This window comes from Rhopalosiphum padi, chromosome 2 (genome assembly GCF_020882245.1).
Source record: "Rhopalosiphum padi isolate XX-2018 chromosome 2, ASM2088224v1, whole genome shotgun sequence".
Taxonomy (NCBI): Eukaryota; Metazoa; Arthropoda; class Insecta; order Hemiptera; family Aphididae; genus Rhopalosiphum; species Rhopalosiphum padi.
In genome coordinates, this window is record NC_083598.1 from 33654259 (window position 1) to 33673955 (window position 19697).

Genomic DNA, 19697 nt, shown 5'->3' on the forward strand with positions numbered 1-19697 from the left:
ATCCTCAAAAATATGATAATATGATACAATATTATAGTCTTATATGGTTCTTCTTGGTCGCACCCCATTCGTTGCGGGATTATAGACAATTGCACTCGGCTCAAAGTCCAAGTATATACCTTTATAAAAACCTGCGTTTATTACGCGGTGTTGTGTGCGAGGATGAAGGCTGTTTCGAATTAATCGATTTTACCGAATCAAATAACTGGATAAGCTTTGTAATGTGTGAAGAAACGAAATCGCTGCTAAATTAGACCATCTCTAACTGACAGAGTCTTATAATGGAAAATGGGAATTAGCGAAAAAAAAATAGTATCATTAAACACCAAACCGAGTAACATTGTAATTATAAATAAGATTATTCACTGAATGCAGTTGTAAATTACAAATGTTGAAAGATTTTTAGTTTTGATTTTGTATAGTAAGTATACACGAACAAAAACAAAAACCACGGGAATACAATATCATGCTGTTGACTTCATATTTCACTTACAATTTGTTTTGGGTGGAGTATTCATCGGGAAATCCAAAGCGACTCGTGCTTAAAAGAGATAAAAAAAAAATACATTTTAAGTAAGTATTTTTAGTATTTATAGTTTGTCATTTTACGATAAGTATATACATAATATAATATATACAAGAGGTACCTTTGTTTGATTAGGTCGTTAATTTTCACTGTTATACATATTTTACATATAACACGAACAAGTTTATTGTTTAAAAAACTATTTGTATTAAGTTGTTTACTCTTTATTAGATGAAAAATTATAAAAGTTTTAAAACAATTATTAACATTAAACAAATATTTTTATTCGTTCGTCTTGTTTATTGTTTTCTAATTAAAAACTTCTTTTCCATTTTTTTTTTTTTATTAGCTATTAGCATAAACTATTATAGCTCAACAATTAAAACAATACAGCTCATAATAATTCAAATATATAAATACAATATAGATTATTATAAAGTAGTATAAATTCATATTACATAATACATATAAAATAAATATATTAAGAGGACGCTACACAGAAAGTAAAATGCATACAACGCTCGATAGATAGCGTTCTGCGTCGTATCGCCGCCGTCTCGGCAGGCCTCAGGCCCATTGTCTACGTGGTGATGTCTGCGGGTTAGGTTAGGTAACAATATTATACGATAAATATACAAAGGTGTATATAATTATAATTGATATTTATTTAATAAAGCCGTTAGAAGATACAGGAGGGGCTTAAGGATGCCTGTGAACTTGGAAATGAAATAAGTAAATAAAGTTTCGATGTATGGAAAAAATTACCTAACCTGACCTGCGGAAGGTTTTGGTTAGATGAAATAACTTGAGCACAAGATGGTTTACAAACGTATTTTCTTTAATACGTATATTTTCAATTTAAAATAATTTTGATCTAATATGTTATATTTCTATCTATTTTATGAATACTTTTAAACTATACTAACTACGTGGATGATTAGCAATATTTGATGGTAAAATACGCTACTTACATTTTTATCATACCTAAAACTTTAAAAGTCTATTTTACATTAGGATAAATAACTATTAGTACTTTAGTGTTAAATATTATGTAAGTATTTTCATCGTATTAACGTATTACTTACATATTGTCATATTACTATCATATTTTTGATTATCTGATAGAATGAACTCTGATAATAAAGCTAATAATAATTTTCATTATAAATTATTTAGACGAAGTTATACTTATTTCAATATTTTCTGAAAACAACAATAATTTATAAATTAACTAAAATATCATTATAATTGGAACATAGATATTTTTTATATATTATGTTTTTTATACTTCAAACTTTCACAGCAGGTCACTCGTCACTAGTACCCTCAGCTATCTTCTCTGCGAATTTGGTGAGCCTCTTAAAAATATCACGGTCTCAGTGACCTGATTGTGCATTTGGAGATATACCGTGGGAGTCACCCGACAAAGCTTAAAGTCCTCAACCCCCTGTACCTCTCGATTTTTAATCAAAAAACCATTACTCCCCTGATCATCCCCAGCACTCCTGTCTGGAGTCCTTTAGATATTGTGTAACCAAGATTACAATTCGTAAACACCATTATACCGACTTAGACATTGATCCGCGTATACCAAACGCTATAATAATTATAATATTGTGTTTTAAAATATTCCGAAAATCGTATAAAATCAACCCTCTGAACCTATCGTTTTCGAACTCAAACAGTATATCACTAGTACCCTCAGCTACTATCATCCATGGGATTTTTGATAAGACTCCTAAATATATCACGGTGTCAGTGAACTAATTGTGCATTAGAAGATCTACAGTGGGACTCACCCGGCAAAATCCAAACATTTCTCTACGGGGGTACCTCTTGTTCACTGAAGCCAGTCCACAGTAACCTCTTGGTCTATTGCAGCATTTAGGCGTAGACACTCAGCAGTAATTCGTATTATTGATTCATATGTGATGTTTTGAAATGAATTGGAAGAGTTTTAATTTCAAAAAATGAGGAGGGATTTAGATTTGTCTGTTTTACGCTTAAGTCTTATATGTAAGCCCCAGGTTATGTGTTTATCTAGAATTAGACCATTATATTTAATTTGACTTTCCGTTATAATTGTTTGATTATTTAACTTATACTACTAGGTTACTATACTAGGTTGTCGTCAACATTTCTCAGTAAAAAGATTATTTGGATAGATTTAGATTCGTTTATTCTAATTTCGACCTGTTAGCTTACAGACTAGCCATATTTTAATTATTTAAAATTGAATTATTTGACCGGCTTTTATGCAATTTTCATTTGAGGCAGTTATTAGAGTATTATTGTGTTGTCAGCATATGCACTTAGGGATGTACATGGGTCCTAAGGATGTCGTGGGTGAAAATCGATTAAAGGAATGGGGAAATGTCGCTTCCTTGAAAGATACGAGTACATATTTTAAATTTTCAATACGTCGAGTAGGTGGGGGGAATAGTTTGAAAGAAAACCGTTTAATATATCCCGAATAGGTTACCACATAAGTCGTAAAAATAAGAACATTGACAATAATGCCAAAAAGATTTTATTTATTTTTTTAATAACATAAATATGCCTTCATTACAATTTTTAATTTATTTTAACTCGTATAAGTTTTAAGTCTATAAACCGATATCAACGATTTGCAATTAATTATGACAAACAGACAACGTAAAATAGTTTGAATAAAATACAGTGTACTACAACAGTGCTAAGTTGTACTAAGGATATACTGACAGTTATCCTCTAGTGATTCAAAAATTAATGATAAAAAGCACTACGTGAAACATATATTTTCCAGAAAATTCTAAAGCACGTGACTTTTAAATAATATATTTTGTACAATGTAACTTATTTTATCGCTAACAATTATGTTAATCACTCTGGGGTATTTAAATCATTTACCGTTCAGAGAATTATTGATTTAAAAAAATGTTTTTGCTGTATACAATAATTCTAGACAAAGTGACAGATTGATTAAAAGGATCTTTTCCTTTAAGAGAAAAAAGAACAGGCATCATATTATATTATTATCGAAGCTTCAAGTTGGTCCTCGACACAAAAGGCAGCAGCAAGCAGGCGTAAAGTGGCTATCTTTAATTTAACGATTAGTGATTTAATTGCGTTTTTGTTTTAATAATACCAATTCAATGAAATGTTAGAACTCGTAACCATATCTACGTGTTTCTTAAAAACCGTATTGAGTTGTGTACGTACTATGGGGAACTTGTGATAAAATCGTCTTTAAATGATAATACATTATACTTCCGTATTATGTATAACACGATTACTATAAATTCATAAATTGACCATATAGTTAATAAGCTAGTTAACTATATAGTTTATTTATAATATAAATATAGGTATCAGATGAAAATTATATATGATGATCATTTATTTATATTAAATAATGTTTAAATACATAAATATTGGTAAGTATATAGCTTTTAGCATCTAGTGCGTAAACAATTTATTTAAATGCTTTTTTTTAGGATTTCATTGATAATAATTTTATAGAATACACAAAAATAACGAGATTTAACTAAATTATCTCAAAAAGTCTTAATTATTCCAACATTATACTATAAAAAAACTACATTATTTGTTGTTTTAATAAAATGGTTTTATTCTAATATATTAAAGTCATATAATTTTTGTTATACATCAGTCTTACAATTAAACTGTATTTTTTTATTTTGAAATATTAAATAAATTCTTATAAAAAGTAATTTACATATTCTAATAATTATTTTTTTCGTAATTGTAACTATTTGTATACAAAATTATTAATGTAGCCATAACCGTAATATTATTGATAAATATGGTAAACATTTGTAACAATAACACTAGTTGGTTTTAAATTTTAATAAAACAACACATAATATAACTTTAACTTACACCATTACTTTATTTTTAATTTAAGAAAATATTTGCAGATAATATCGAAGAAGTGTAATAAGTGAAGTATCATTATTATTATAATAATAAGTCTTACTTTACACGACTGAAAAAAGTGTTTATAATTACTTTTAAAATTATTTTTATCAAAAGTATAGAATATAAAGCAATATAATTTGGTTTGGAATAATTTCATGTAATATAAAGAAACTTAAGTAAGTTGTCTAATAATGAGTACATGTATAGACAATTTAATTTTAAATTTAATATTTTTCTTACAAAAATTAAGTGGTGTTAAACCAATCTATTATTGTCTAAATGTTTTTTTTCAATATAATAATATACATATTATTATATGTATTATATTCCATGTATAGGAACAAACGTATATAAACTCGTTACAACTTAATTTAACAATAGTATGTATGTTGATTTGTGTTCTCCGAATCTCAAGAGTGCCATAAAAATGAAATTTGGAGTTGAATATCTTACGTATAAGACTAATAAAAAGATTGATTTTATTATATTGTTACAAGGTTACAACAATATTATCTTAAACACTGTGAGTAGAAAATGAACTGTAGTCTGTAGTTTAACTCGAGACGGTGAACAGTGACAAGAAGCAGCTGCGACAGCGACATAAAGTCCTAGAGTGAGTACCGCGGATAAATCATAATCCCACAAAAGAAGGAGACACGGCCACACGGGAGAACGGAAAGATAAAGAAACAAATTAAGTTTTTACTTAATTATTGAAACTTTGTCGATCTAAATTTTATGCTGTGTGTAAATAATAGACCGATACTAGAATAATATTATCATTTACTTAAATATAGTATGAATATACTATATATATATATTTAATATAACTAAATTATTTTATAATAATCGTAATTTTATGAATAATTGGATTCAAATAACTTACTCCGTTTAATTTGTATTTATACTTGTGCATTGTTTTATTTCTACAACTAATTTAGAATGAAACTTTTGTTAAAATTAAAAAAAATGTGCGCAACTGAATATTTCAAATTTTAAACGTCTTAGGTAGGTATTATAGCAATAAAATTTGGCACAGTATGAAGATTCTGGGACAATCTGACTAAAAACGTCGTTCATAAAAATGTAGTTCAAGTAGATACAAAAAAAAAAAATGTATTAAAGCTGAAGTAAACATTTGTTTTATTTAAAAATGAATATTGTATATTTTGATGTTTTGAATTTGTAGTAGAAAATAGTAAATGGGAGAAAATATCATAATTTTTACAAATATTTTATATATTTTATCGCTTTGAAAGCTTTAGAAAAATTAACCGGTTATCCTCTGATTATTTCTCTCAACAATTGTAACAAAAATGGATAAAATGTATTATGCGTTTACATAATAACCTATTCATTAAGTATTCCAAATTATTATCTCCAATTAATTAATTATTACAAAATATTTGTAAGTAGGACATTTTATCGTGTGTTATAAAAACAATTATTTTTTCACTATTATAGATTTAGTATGTACTGAGCAGTAATCCAAGGAATTCACTTGATAGTTTTCTAAATGCACAGTATTATCTATCTTAACTTGCTCATTGTTCCTGTGCAATGGAGTGTGCGTAACACAAGCTGCAAGTTACTTTTACAGTAGGTAATTAATTAATATGGAAATCTATATAAACTATAACTGCTACTACGTGTATACAAAACATATCATATAAACAAACATACAAATAAACAAACAAAAAAACGAGAAGCAAGTAAAATAAAAATAAATATTTTATTTTTTTATTTCCGCAAATACAATATTGTACCTATATATACTGATAAACAATGAATTTTCATTATACTTAACTGAACGACAGAAAAAACATTTCCAAGTTTAAACTGTTTATTTTCTTGAATTTAATATTTATTTAACATTTTAAGCAGCCTTTTAGTAACCATGAATAGTGAATACCATAAAAACGATAAACATACATTGATAATAATTGCAAACTATCAAAATACGCTAACATATTTATTACGCAAAATCATTTTTGTATACAAAAATAACAAATTTCCTGTGCCCCACATTTGGCAAATAAATTGGATGGTTTAAAAAAAAAAACAAGTAAACGTAATAACATACCATTTTCGGACATACAACGAATAATACTACAGGAGGATCGAAAACTACGTTCATGAAATGCCGAGGAAACGCGCAATTTATTTTCCACGTTTTCGAACATTTATCCGCCGGAAACACTCGTTCTCTTTAAAGGTCAGGTACTATACATGTTCGTACTATTTTCGGCCATTTAAACGGACAATCCGTCTGTGGACGTTTAGTGGGTCTGTAGCGAGGGGGGAGTTGACGAATCTCGCCATACATCCGGTGATGTTTTTTTTTACCTCCTGAAATATTGCGATTACCCAAAAACAAAACTCTATACTCAAGTCCGGTCGTGGTATAGCGTGTACGGGTGTGTTGTGTATGTAGAAACTTTGAAAATCCTCAATTTATACTGCGAGTCATCTACTCATCTACCTACGTCATAACATGCCATTATAAGATAACCAACAACGATTAAAGTTTCTTTAAATTAACGTATACATACAATTACATAGATATTTACAAGATACTTGATTTTATTTTTTTATCGAACAACACTCATTATTAATCTATCAACATTTTTGAAAATGTTTTTTTACGAAATTTCTAGTCGAAATAAAACAATATTTTTTTAAACAATTATATTTTTAATATTTTTAGCGTTATAATTTTTTAAGTTATTACTTTTTTGAATGACCACATACATTTTTAATTTCATATTCCTGAGCAAAAAAATTATTTGAGGTAATTTGATGTATAAAAATTGATATTCGGACGATTAGTTTGTAAGTTATATGTATTTTCAGTGTTGACGAGTGGAGTGGTGTCGTACGTGGATATCTCGAAAAATGTTGGTCTACTTCTCCGTTTAGATAAACTTTATATACTTATAACTCATAAACTAGTCATGTAAATTTTAATTTTTCTGCGTCGAATTATTTAGAAAAATATTCTGCTTCAGGATATGAGATTAAAAATGTATATTTACGTTCGAAAAAATACAAAACTTAAAAATTATTTGGACAAAAATTATTATTTTATTTCACTCGAAATCATTAAAAAACAATATTTTCGAAATTTTAATATACTTTAAAATAATGAGAGTTATTTACAGTGAGTCTCACTGTATATTTTATACTGCGTAATTGTTTTCAAGGCGTTATTTAAACAAGATAATTAATTCAAAATTAAATTTTAAATGATCGTAAATGTAGGTACAATTCTGTAAAAAAACGATTTTTGATTCAATACTTCTTTAAATTTTAAATCCTTATCAAATATTGTGAATTACTATGATTAATAATCTTTGAATAACCGATATATTTATGAGGGAAATGGTACTTTGCGCCACCAATAGGTAAATTTAAGTACGTATGTAATTTGCGCCACACTTTTAACTTAAATTATTGGAATTTAGTTATACTTAAATACATTTATTTATAACTATAATATGGCTGAATTTTATACATTGGAATTATAATACTTATTTAATACTTTTTTTTAAATACATTTAATAATTTTCTAAAAATGTATAACTATTAAAATGAACTTAATTAAAAAAACAATATGTTAAACTGTAAAAATAAATTTTTTAGTTATTTTATACGTATATACGTTTATTTATAGTTATAATATGACTGATTTTTATATATTTTTTTTTTACAAGAATTGTAGATACTTATATTTAATACTTTTTTAAATAATTTTCACGAAATATATAACTATTAAAATTTGATTGACCAATGATTAAAAATACAATAATATGTTTATTTGTAAAAAAAATTGTTTAGGAAGTTACGAAATTACAATATTAGTAGGCACACGATGGCACAGATTACACAATGCCTTTTTATATAGTTTTATTTGGCACAAATTACAAACTTAAAAAGCGGCGCAAATTACCAAAATAAATTTTTAGACGAGGCGCAAATGGCATATATATATATTTTTTTTTTTGGGGTTGTTTTTGGCGCAAATTACATACGCCCATTTATAAAGGATCAACTCACCATAAAAAAAATGGGCACTCGTAGAAATTCAATCAATAATAAGGGCCGTCGGAGTTTTGGAATAATATGTAATAAAATAAGAAATCGTGTAAAGATTTTTCAACGGAACTATAATACATATATCTAACTGCAGTATATATAGGTACGCGACCAAATTACACGTCAAGTGGTGAGAGGTGACAACGCGATAAAAGTTTTCCGATTAAAGTGCACAATTATTATCTGCTGGCCGCAATAAGTATTATTGTTATATCCGATCGTTTCCCGTATAGTTGTGTGTCGCAATAATGTCCGTAATCTTGGCACCGCAAATCCCGTACAAGGTCATTGAAACTTTCTGGATACGTCTCGGTACACCGTGTGTATAGGTGTGAGATACGCGTGCACCAAACGACACGGCGTATATAACACGACTGTATTATTATTGTAATACTATAACCGTCGTAATCATCGTTGCGGGCGCACGTCATACGATAATATACGATATAATAATACGTAAAGTCAGTTAAATGTACGCAATACCATAGCCGACGTTAATGTTATCGTCACCGCCGATATTATCGAAATGAAAAAATAAATAAATGCCGCCGCCGCCGCCGTACCAAATGCCGAATCGTATCGGTTTGTGTGTTTTGTTTTTTTTATTATTATTATTATTTTTCCGGTGCGAGAGCTGCACTATCTGTACACACCGCTGCTCTGCGCGCACACACACGCGAAATAAACACATAAATAACTAACCACCGCGCGCGGGGTAACTTTTATTTTAACACCGCAATCCAACCCGTTACATCGGCCCACACACCCACGCCGCCGCCATTGTTTTCCCTCGCTCCCCCCCCCCCCCCAATCGCTCGATCATATAATAGTCTTTCCCGCCGGCGTCCGCGGCGCGACATGTGTATACAAACATACGCATACTGCAGTGTTGAAAATTGAATTTTCTCGGTCGCGTTTAACCGGATTTTTCCACCTGAACATATCCGGGGATATATAAAACCTAAATGTTTTATTTTATTTCGTTCTGTTCGACGAAATATGCGGACCGCTCGATTTCGTATACGACTATAATACGTGTGTATACGCGCATACCTGTGCGGTCCTGAAACTAAAAACAGTCGTAACACGAGTGTGTGTGTGTGTGTGTGTGTGTGTGTGCATAGGGATAGATGTGCAGCACCGTGTGTATACACTTGTGGTCACACAAAGTATGAACAGTGTGGGTATTCAAAATGCAATTCTACGACGACCTTTTATTTATTCATCTCATCATTCAGCTATCTTTATATTAAATATATATTACATATATATAATATAAAATAATATTATGTACACCGTATACACGTTGGAATGGGTTTCTTTTGAATTTCCTATTCTTCACCCTGTTGACCCAGATTTTCGCAGCAGATTAATAATATAGAAATTACCTACCCGCGTAATAATTATATTATACTCAAAACTCTCCAAAACGATCCTAAATAATAAAAACACAATTTAAACCAAACAAACTATGATATCATGCTTAGAGGCAGCTATTCCGAGCGGATAAGTGAGGAATATGTATTGGTTTCACAATGTTATAGTATTATTGTCTTGTATTATCGTCTCCTTTTGAGCCTTAAAAACGCTTTAAGTCATGATTTATTCTAAAAATGGCTTCTGATATTAAATTAGATCTAGTTGGTATTTTGGATGTGTAAAAACTAAAAATATTAAATTCTTTTCAATAAAATCGGAAAAAACTAAAATATAAAATTGTCAAAACATAGGTTTATAAAATTTACTCGAAAGTTTTTTTTCGTCATTCAAAAGTAAACAACCGTTATGTAATATAGATACTTGAAATATTTCTAATAGTATATTATTTGTACAACAGAAAATATTTATAACTATAAGTAATACAAATGCATATAAACTATTCTTAGAAACATTAGATCTGTCATCAAGAATTATTTTTCATAATAATATGTAATGATTAAATTAAAATTTAATATATCCAATAATGTAACCTATTCAATAATAAGATGCACTAAATACCTATTACATAACAAAGCAATTATATAATAATATAATTACAATAATGTAATTACTATTACATAATCTCGTCGGTTTATTTAAAGCATAAAGATATAATTTCCAAAATATCATTACTTGGTGTTATTTTTATGTGTCTATTATCTTATATTCTCATTTTTTTTTTTAATTTTGCTTTGCATAAATTATATTTTTAAGAACATTAATTTAAAAGTCGTCAACGACCGCATCTCTCTATAGATGAGTGGTGGGAACCATAATTACGAGAATCGAAAATTACCCCTGTAATAGCTGTTGGATTTGTTACGAAATGCTACCTTAATAATTTATCAATTTATTATTTCCACGCTGTCATCTTAGGAATCCATCATTCAATGGTTTATTGAAAGTATAAATAAGACCATATTCAACTCAAAATTCATTCAGGCTTTGTTTCTTGTGACAGTTTAAATTCTGCTTGTTTAAATTTAATGTCACATTTCAACACCTAATACCAATACTAGGCATTTCAAAATATTATAACTATGCTAATATCATAAATCATAATATAGTTATTAATTTAAGTAAAACTATTAAAGCTGTATAACAATTAAAAAAATACATCACACAAAAATCATTCTAAAGAAATGTAAAACTTACGTTTAAAAAATCTAAAAATCAAATATTACATTTCAAATAAATATACTAATTATATAAATTTATAAATATTATAATCCCAAAATTCCCAGAAATTGTTGATAAAGTTAAAATAGAGAAGTATAATTTAAGTTTGGGGCAATGTTGCTGATTGTATATGATGCATCATGAACCATAAAACAAAAATACAAAAATAAATCGTTTACAATAATTATAATATTGTGATGTTTATTCAGTTTCAATATAAACGTTGAATTCCGTGGAAATCGCGTAATAAAAAGTTAAAATATATGAGTATAGAAGAATAAAGAGTATAGTATTTCTAGAATTTTTTGACAGAATACCATTTTAGTTTAAAATTGATGATAGATTTAATTACAGATAACTGAAAAGCACCAGTTCTCTTCAATGAGCTATCGACTGTTATTACTTTTATTTTAGTTAAGCTTACAAAAATTTGTTTGTTTTCAGTATCTCGTTAAACCAACTGTCCGTTATACTATTTTTTTTTTTACAAAAAAACATTGTATGTAATCGTAATGGTAAATATAGGTGATTTTTTTTTTTTTTTATCTACAGAAATTATACAATCTGTACATATTTTTAATATAATAAGTATAACATAATATGTGTATATCAAATATAGAGTTGCTTTTAGTCACGGGTTAAGAACTAGTAAATGATGCCATTTCGACTCATATGACCAAATAAAAATTGTTTTTGATCGACTACGTAATAAAATAATGTATATAGTAAATTTGCCAAGATAAATAATATACCCAAAGGGAAATTCGTGTTTATCCGAGTAATAATAGTAACTGCTTAGATAAAATTCACTTGACATAATAATATACTACGCCCTTTTTTAAAATCATACACTCTATCAACTTTACATTGTCCACCACAAATATCATTTTTCATCTCTGTGATATGTTATTATGAAGTACATTAGATATTAATGCACCTATATTATTTTGCTACCTATATATAATACAAAATGAAACATAATCATTAATCAAACAATGATCAATCACAAATTATTTCATTAAAACTTTAATAGATAATATATAATTACTACGAAAATATAGGTAAAATATATAAAATTGCATACAATTATAATATAATGTAATTATTACTTAAAAACCTATTGGAGACTATTGTATACGTCTTAATTTGTTATTATAACATAATAATTATAATTTACAATAATAATATGATAATAGTATATGTGTAATATAGAATATTAGTAATATTAAGTTATAATTCAAGTATTAAGAATAAATTAACAAAAAAATAAATAATGTTATACTGTACCTATAAATATTAAGATATTAACAATTTAATTTTTTACCATTAAATATGTTTTCGGTAAAACTGTTTATCGATGAAATCAATTTGTAATATTCAATTGGTAAACAATGTAGAGAATTTTTAATGTTTTGATTGTTTTATAGAATAAACAATGTTGGTTTAAAACGTTTAATTTCCCTTTGAATCACTCTAAAATTACTAAGCATAGAACATTGCGTGTATAAGAGACGTTTAACAATATACTACAGAGCACTATTAAAGCTGTTGAATTTGCCACTAGCTATAGTGGTTTGAGCAAAAATCGCTGCATGGTTACTTCCTGAAGTAGATTCTAAACAATTTATGTGCTCCCGATGGGATCCATCCAAATAAAGGTACACCTTTCAAAATAATATATCGTTGCACTTACGTCTTTAGATAAATATTTTTATTGTTTCGGTTGGATATATGGAATAAAATACGACTGGAATCACAAAAAAAAATATGCAAAACTAAAAGAATGTATGTTTTTATAACTATTAATTAGCTTAATATTATATTATAATATAAAAAAACAAAAACCAATATTATAATGATTATTCATTCCATGGTCATTGGTTTTCAATTTCACCATTTTAATATAAGTGTTGAAAATAATTATACGTATAATTGTATGTATATATTAAGCTATAATTATGGATATATATATTATTATTACATTTTTTTTTCAAAATTATTTCTATAACAATAAACATTTAATAATAATTGATAAAATATCAAATTTTAATAACTTAACGTATGTTCGTTATTTATTTTTTAATTTAACTTTACCCTAACTCCATTTTTACACACATTATTATAAATATACCTAATATGTTATTTCAATATACATTACGTTATTTATAAAATAGAACATTTCTTACATGAACAATAACAAATTACATGACAGTATTTTAATTTTTTCATTTCAGATTGGAGATATGTATATTTGGAATAAATTTAATTAACAATATAACCATAATATTTATTGTTTTATTTCAAATAATGTTTAATATTTAATTTACTATTTAATTCAACGGTAAAATAACAAGTTTAGAAATTAATCCCAACCTTTTGAATAATATTGTACTTAGCATAGAACACTTTTCTTGTAAATTTTAGATGTACATTAATCTCGGTATAATACAATATTAATAATTTAATTTTAATATGCAATTTCAAAAATTTCAAAATAATATAAAATTGTTTTAATTAAAATAAATTGTGAGGTTGGCAGATAAGATTAAAGAGTGAAAAAGTATTATAATTAGTAACCAAGTATTCTGGTTCTTACGGTTTTAGTCCTACAAGCATACATCAATATTGTGATTATATTGGAAATACATAATATATATTTTTAATATATTACATAACATGTATTATTCAAATATGTCTTATTATTAAATATTAATGTGATACAAAAGTAAAAGTAATTATTAAGGTAATAACTTAATAGGAATTTTAATGTTTTATCCAATGGGTATCGACAATTCTTAAAACATTTAAAAAGCCATACCACAATTATATGCCATTATTTTTAATAAAATAATCAGGAATCAATATATTTTATTGTTTTAATGATTGGCCATTAATATACCAATAAAGTTAATATTCTAAAATATTATGATATGCAATTAGTTACGTAATGTACTGTGGTGGTTAAAAAAACACTATTTACTTATTGCACGGTAAAAAAAAATTAAGTGGTAGAAAATTAATAATAATTTATTTTAAATCTTATATTATAATAATTCAACTTATAATTTTTAATTAGGTAAATTTTTCTTCGCGTATGTAGTACCTCCTGATTTCAGGCGAGCTATAAAATAATGTTGGTTATAAATTACTGAAATTTTTAATGTCGACATTAACTTAAAAATTGGAGGGATAGCTTTCCCGATTATTGTCGTCGACAACGGATAATTTAAATTTTGTTATAAACTGTGATAGTATAGTTGTTTTAATTTTAACAACACGTATATGAAATCAGAGTTTCTAATCAATTTCAATAACGTTTGTTAAATCTCGAAAAAAAAATATCTCGTTGGTTATCACTAATAAATAATAAATAAAAAAATATTTATCATACAATAACATAATAACTTATTATTCTTAGTACATGTATAGTTTTTGAGAGTAAATCACACAAATATAAATTATGACCTCACTCCAACTGTTTATATTTTCGAAAAAAAAAAATCAACATTATTAGAAAATTGAATTGTTTTAAATGTTATATTATCAACATATTTTAAATATTATTTTATTTAAATCAAAAATGAATGTTTAATATAGCCATTGTAAAATAAAAATAAATACGTTAAAAAACTAAAAAAAATATCAATATCGCTGTGGTATAATATTAGTATGATACCTTCGGGTTTGAAATTATATTCTAACCATAAAAATATTTTGCTGGATAAAATGAAGTATATATTTTAGATTTTAATTAGCTGAAAAGTTCAATAGTTGAGAAACAAATACTGTGTTATAATGTTATTTAATTTATCTATAAGTTATAGATCTTTGGATGTATTTATAGTTATAGACTATAACTTACTTGAATATTTAATTTATCATAGCATTAAATAAATTGTTATAAAAAACTTAATGCGATTTTTTAACTACCAGTATAATATTGTTTTAAATGCCTTTTACATTTATCAAATATATATTTCTGCTTTTGTTGGTATAATATTAAATTTACTACTTGTAAGACATTCAACTCTGATAATTGACCAATTACATTTATTATTTTTCTTGTTTTATTATTTTTTTTTTTTTAGAGATGAATTATAATTTAACACCTAAGTATAAACATGTTCAATTCCCTTGGGGTAATTTATTCTAGTCATTGTGCAATCCAATCACACTAGCTCCATTATTCACTTTTAACGTTTTAATTTATACGACGTACCACCGAACGGATCTCATGGAAAATGGTACAATTGAAAGACCCTATAGTTAGAATATTGCCAGAAACAAACGTTTAAACATACCCTTCATCTCTTACCATTCTCTTTATTCTTACATCTTTTTATCGGCTTTGCATTTTAACTACGTTGTCTTAAAATCCCTGTAAAGTGTACTAAATTAGTTTGTTTATAGACTAACTATTAATTACCTATAAACCAATAACAACATTTTTAAACGAGTATCCAGATTTTTTTTAAAAGACTTTTGCATACTTATAAAAAGTTGAATACATTGTAAGCAACTTATTAACAAAAGTGTTAAATAGCAGAGTAACTTTTATCAAAAGTTTAAAACGTGATTTTTTTTTATTAAACTCATATTAAAATAATGGTTATTTAACTACACAAATCTCAAATAAAAATCAGTTTAAATATAAATACGTATGTATTTAGATAAATTATAGGTACACATAGTTAATAATTTACTTAATTTAATAACTGAATTCGATTGATTTATTTTTAGTATAATTTATTAAATTTAAGGTGATAAATACAAAAAAATTATTATTCATTGATTTATAGTAAGTATAATGCACATATTATGTAAATATTTCAACTAAATAATATGCATAGGTATACCAAGCAAATGTAACAACGATATCAATAGTCAAAATGAATTGTTTAAAATCTCAGATAACATTTATTACAAATTATCTGTTAGTTGTTGCGAATTAGAACTATTATCGTAGAATTATTGTATTATATTTTACCATTATTATACCACTTATCCTGCAGTACGTGTTTCGAAGAGATAAACAAGTTTCATCAGGATACCTAGATACCTAATACCTACCTATATAGAATCGCTTTAAACTTTCTTATTATTGAAAGTTCAAATATTTATCTTTAGTTAGGTACTATAATAGGTAAGTAATATTATAGTAGTTAGACAAAAAATAGCATATAAATTTTAGATTTAATCGTTTTAAATAGTTATTATCACTAATCGGATATTTTTATATTTTTAAAAATAAATAATATATGGGCTGTGTTAATGATATAAAATAAAATAATATAATATCAATAATAATTATAACTAATTATTAATTTAGTTATTTTTAATAGTTATATTTATTAAATACTATTTAATATAATATAATATACAATATTATACTACAATTTATATATATATATAATAATCAGTGAGTGTCACGTGAGCAGGGGCTGATAATATTATAATAATACAAGTGAATAAGTGATTGTGTTATGAGCCTATAAGATAAGTATTGTAAATTATTACAACATAAAAAACGTATAACTCAATTGAAAATTGATATAGGTACCCTAAAAGTCATAATTTTAATCACAGATCATTCTCTTAGCTATAATTTTTATGATAATTCACTCTAATATTAAAACTACCAATAAACAATTAATTATACTGGAGTCTAATGTACTACGATGTACGCAGCTGTATAACGAACAAAAAAATCAGGACTTAAGAGCCTCTAAAAATACCTATTATAATATTTGTACAAAATGTGTGTAGCCCTATTCAGACCTGATCTACAAGCTCGTAGGGAATTGTCGAACATTGTTTTTAGTAAAGTCTTAACCGAAACATACTTAAATAATACATACTTTTAATAATATATTAAAAAGATTTTAAATAATATGAGTAAATGCATTAAAAAAATAATATTTTTTCACCAACATAATATGAAGTTGTTGTTATATGTATATATAATTATATGCAATAAATAATTTATAATTTAACGTTTACTTGTAAAACTACACTGTGCATTCTCAATAAATGATACGCCGCGTATCGCTTACCCAACCAATATAGCTACTGCAGGCCACGTATAACAAATGTTATATTATTCATATGGGCTGGTGGTAGGTACCAGTTCCGGTATGTCACACCATGGCCCATGACGTATAATTTATTTATTTATTTAATGACATATTATACAGTAGTTGATTATGACATGAGATTTACAATTTAAATTAAATAATAAGTACATAGTTGAAAACAACAGTGTGTATACACGAAGGAAAAGAGTACCTATCGTCGTTGACACGACAAACCTAATGTTTGCCAATTTTGTATATGGTGTTCTTGAATTTAGAAAAAAATATTTAGCTATAGTTTTATAATATGCCCTACGTGCTATCGTCTATCTTCATTGTAAAATTAATAAAAAATAATTAATAAAATCTTCTATATAACACCTACTATAAATCGTTTATAAAATATTTTCTTTATGATACCAATTATATGACACCAAACATTATTAAAAAAACGTCACATGATGTTGTGTAGGCGAAAAACATAAACTATAATAAAACCTCCAATGTGGCTTTATATATATATATATAAACAATATTTTCACAGCTGATATTGAATTTTTATTCCAATTGTTTTTAATATAATACAATTTTATGAAGCTTTAACATTTTCAAAACTTGGTTTTGTAGATCATTGATAATTTTAATTTTTTTGCGTGTTCTGAAAAATTTAATTTTAATTGATGTGAGGTATTTTAAAGCGGAAACACGTATATGTGTACATATATGTACTAGAATACGTTGAACGGTGTGAACAGTGTATACATAACGTATAAGTATACCTAATTAAACACCTAAAGTAAATTATGATATATGGATAAAATAGCCGATGAAAATAAAAACCCAAGCAATATCTCAACAAACATTAGTATTTACACACTAGTAATAGTAATCTTTTCATGTTAAACTTTGATTATTATTATATAATAATTCCATCAGAAGCTATCCATACCAAAGTGTCAACACTAACTATTTGGAATATTTTTTATATGAATTTATCTTCATATTTGAATACCTACATAGATTGTGTGTAGTAATACACACCTTTCAAATATTTCAAATACTTTTTAAAGGTATTTTTATAAAAATAAACTATACAATAGTGTAATACGCTTTAAGTTTTTATACGAGTATACAGCATCGTTTTAAGTATTTTCCAATGTTCTAATAATTACACACGGTGTTTACCCTTATGTACGAACAAGCACCTACCTAGTTACTTAAAGTAAAACGTGTAATGTTTAAAGTGGTAACCATGAACTAATAATAATTTGAAACCGTTTTGTTAGTAAATACTTCTTATAATGAAATTGCTTGTAAAGTAATTATTATACGTAGAATGAATTTGAAATTTTTTTGATACGATTTTGATTAGATTACAAAATTGATGATAATTTAAATTTTATATTTCATATAAAATATTTTAATTTAGATATTTAAATTTATTTGTATTGTTGTAAACTATAAATGTTTAGAGTAATAGGTAATAGTTAACCATTACCAACATAATAGCTAATGCCTAGATATCAACGCATGGTGTATTTTTTTTCCGGTGACTTAAGTTCAAAATACAATCCAAGTACTAAGCTGCTCAAAGGTGAAACTTTTATTTTGCATTTTATTAAATTTTTTATGTTACTTTTCCAGTTTTAGGATTTCTTAGATAATTTTATTAATTTTTAGTGGATATATTTTATTATATTTTACGAGATTTTGGTGTAAATTACAACATTTAAAATATTATAATTATCTAGAAAATAATGTTTTTATAATATATATTTTAATAGTCTTAGGATATTTTTTTTTATTTGTACTATATGACAATTTTTTATTAAACGAATACGTTTAAATACTTAGCATTTTTTAAAAAAAATTATATTAAATTCATATTGACAATATGTGTACAGATTATTTTTATGGAAAATAGCATAAATAATAACATATTGTATTATAATAATAATTAGTGTAATATTTTTTAATTTAAAATAACCAATGGACATTTAAAATCTATACATAAGTTTGTTAAATAGTAAGTTGTACATTATTAATTATTTCACAATAATAATAAATTATTCGAGTTGTAAAAGATAAATCAAGCGTCACCATGGGTGGAATCTTCTATCAAGCAATAATTTCACTGCCGTATAATTAAATTATCAATTTATTATGTATATTCTTATTGTGCTCTAGAACGCAGATTGCACATTTTTAAAAATTAAAAAAGTACGATAATCTACCGTTTCTAGGCATCTTTAAGACGTATTATATATTTTCAACAGAGGTAAATCTAATTAATTTAATTATTTCCTATGAATATTAGCTATTTAAAAAATCAACCGATGTAATAAATATTTTGTGTCGCATTAATGTATTATTAACTAAACAGTGACGTACACTGGAAATTTAATGTAACAAATTATTATTATTCCA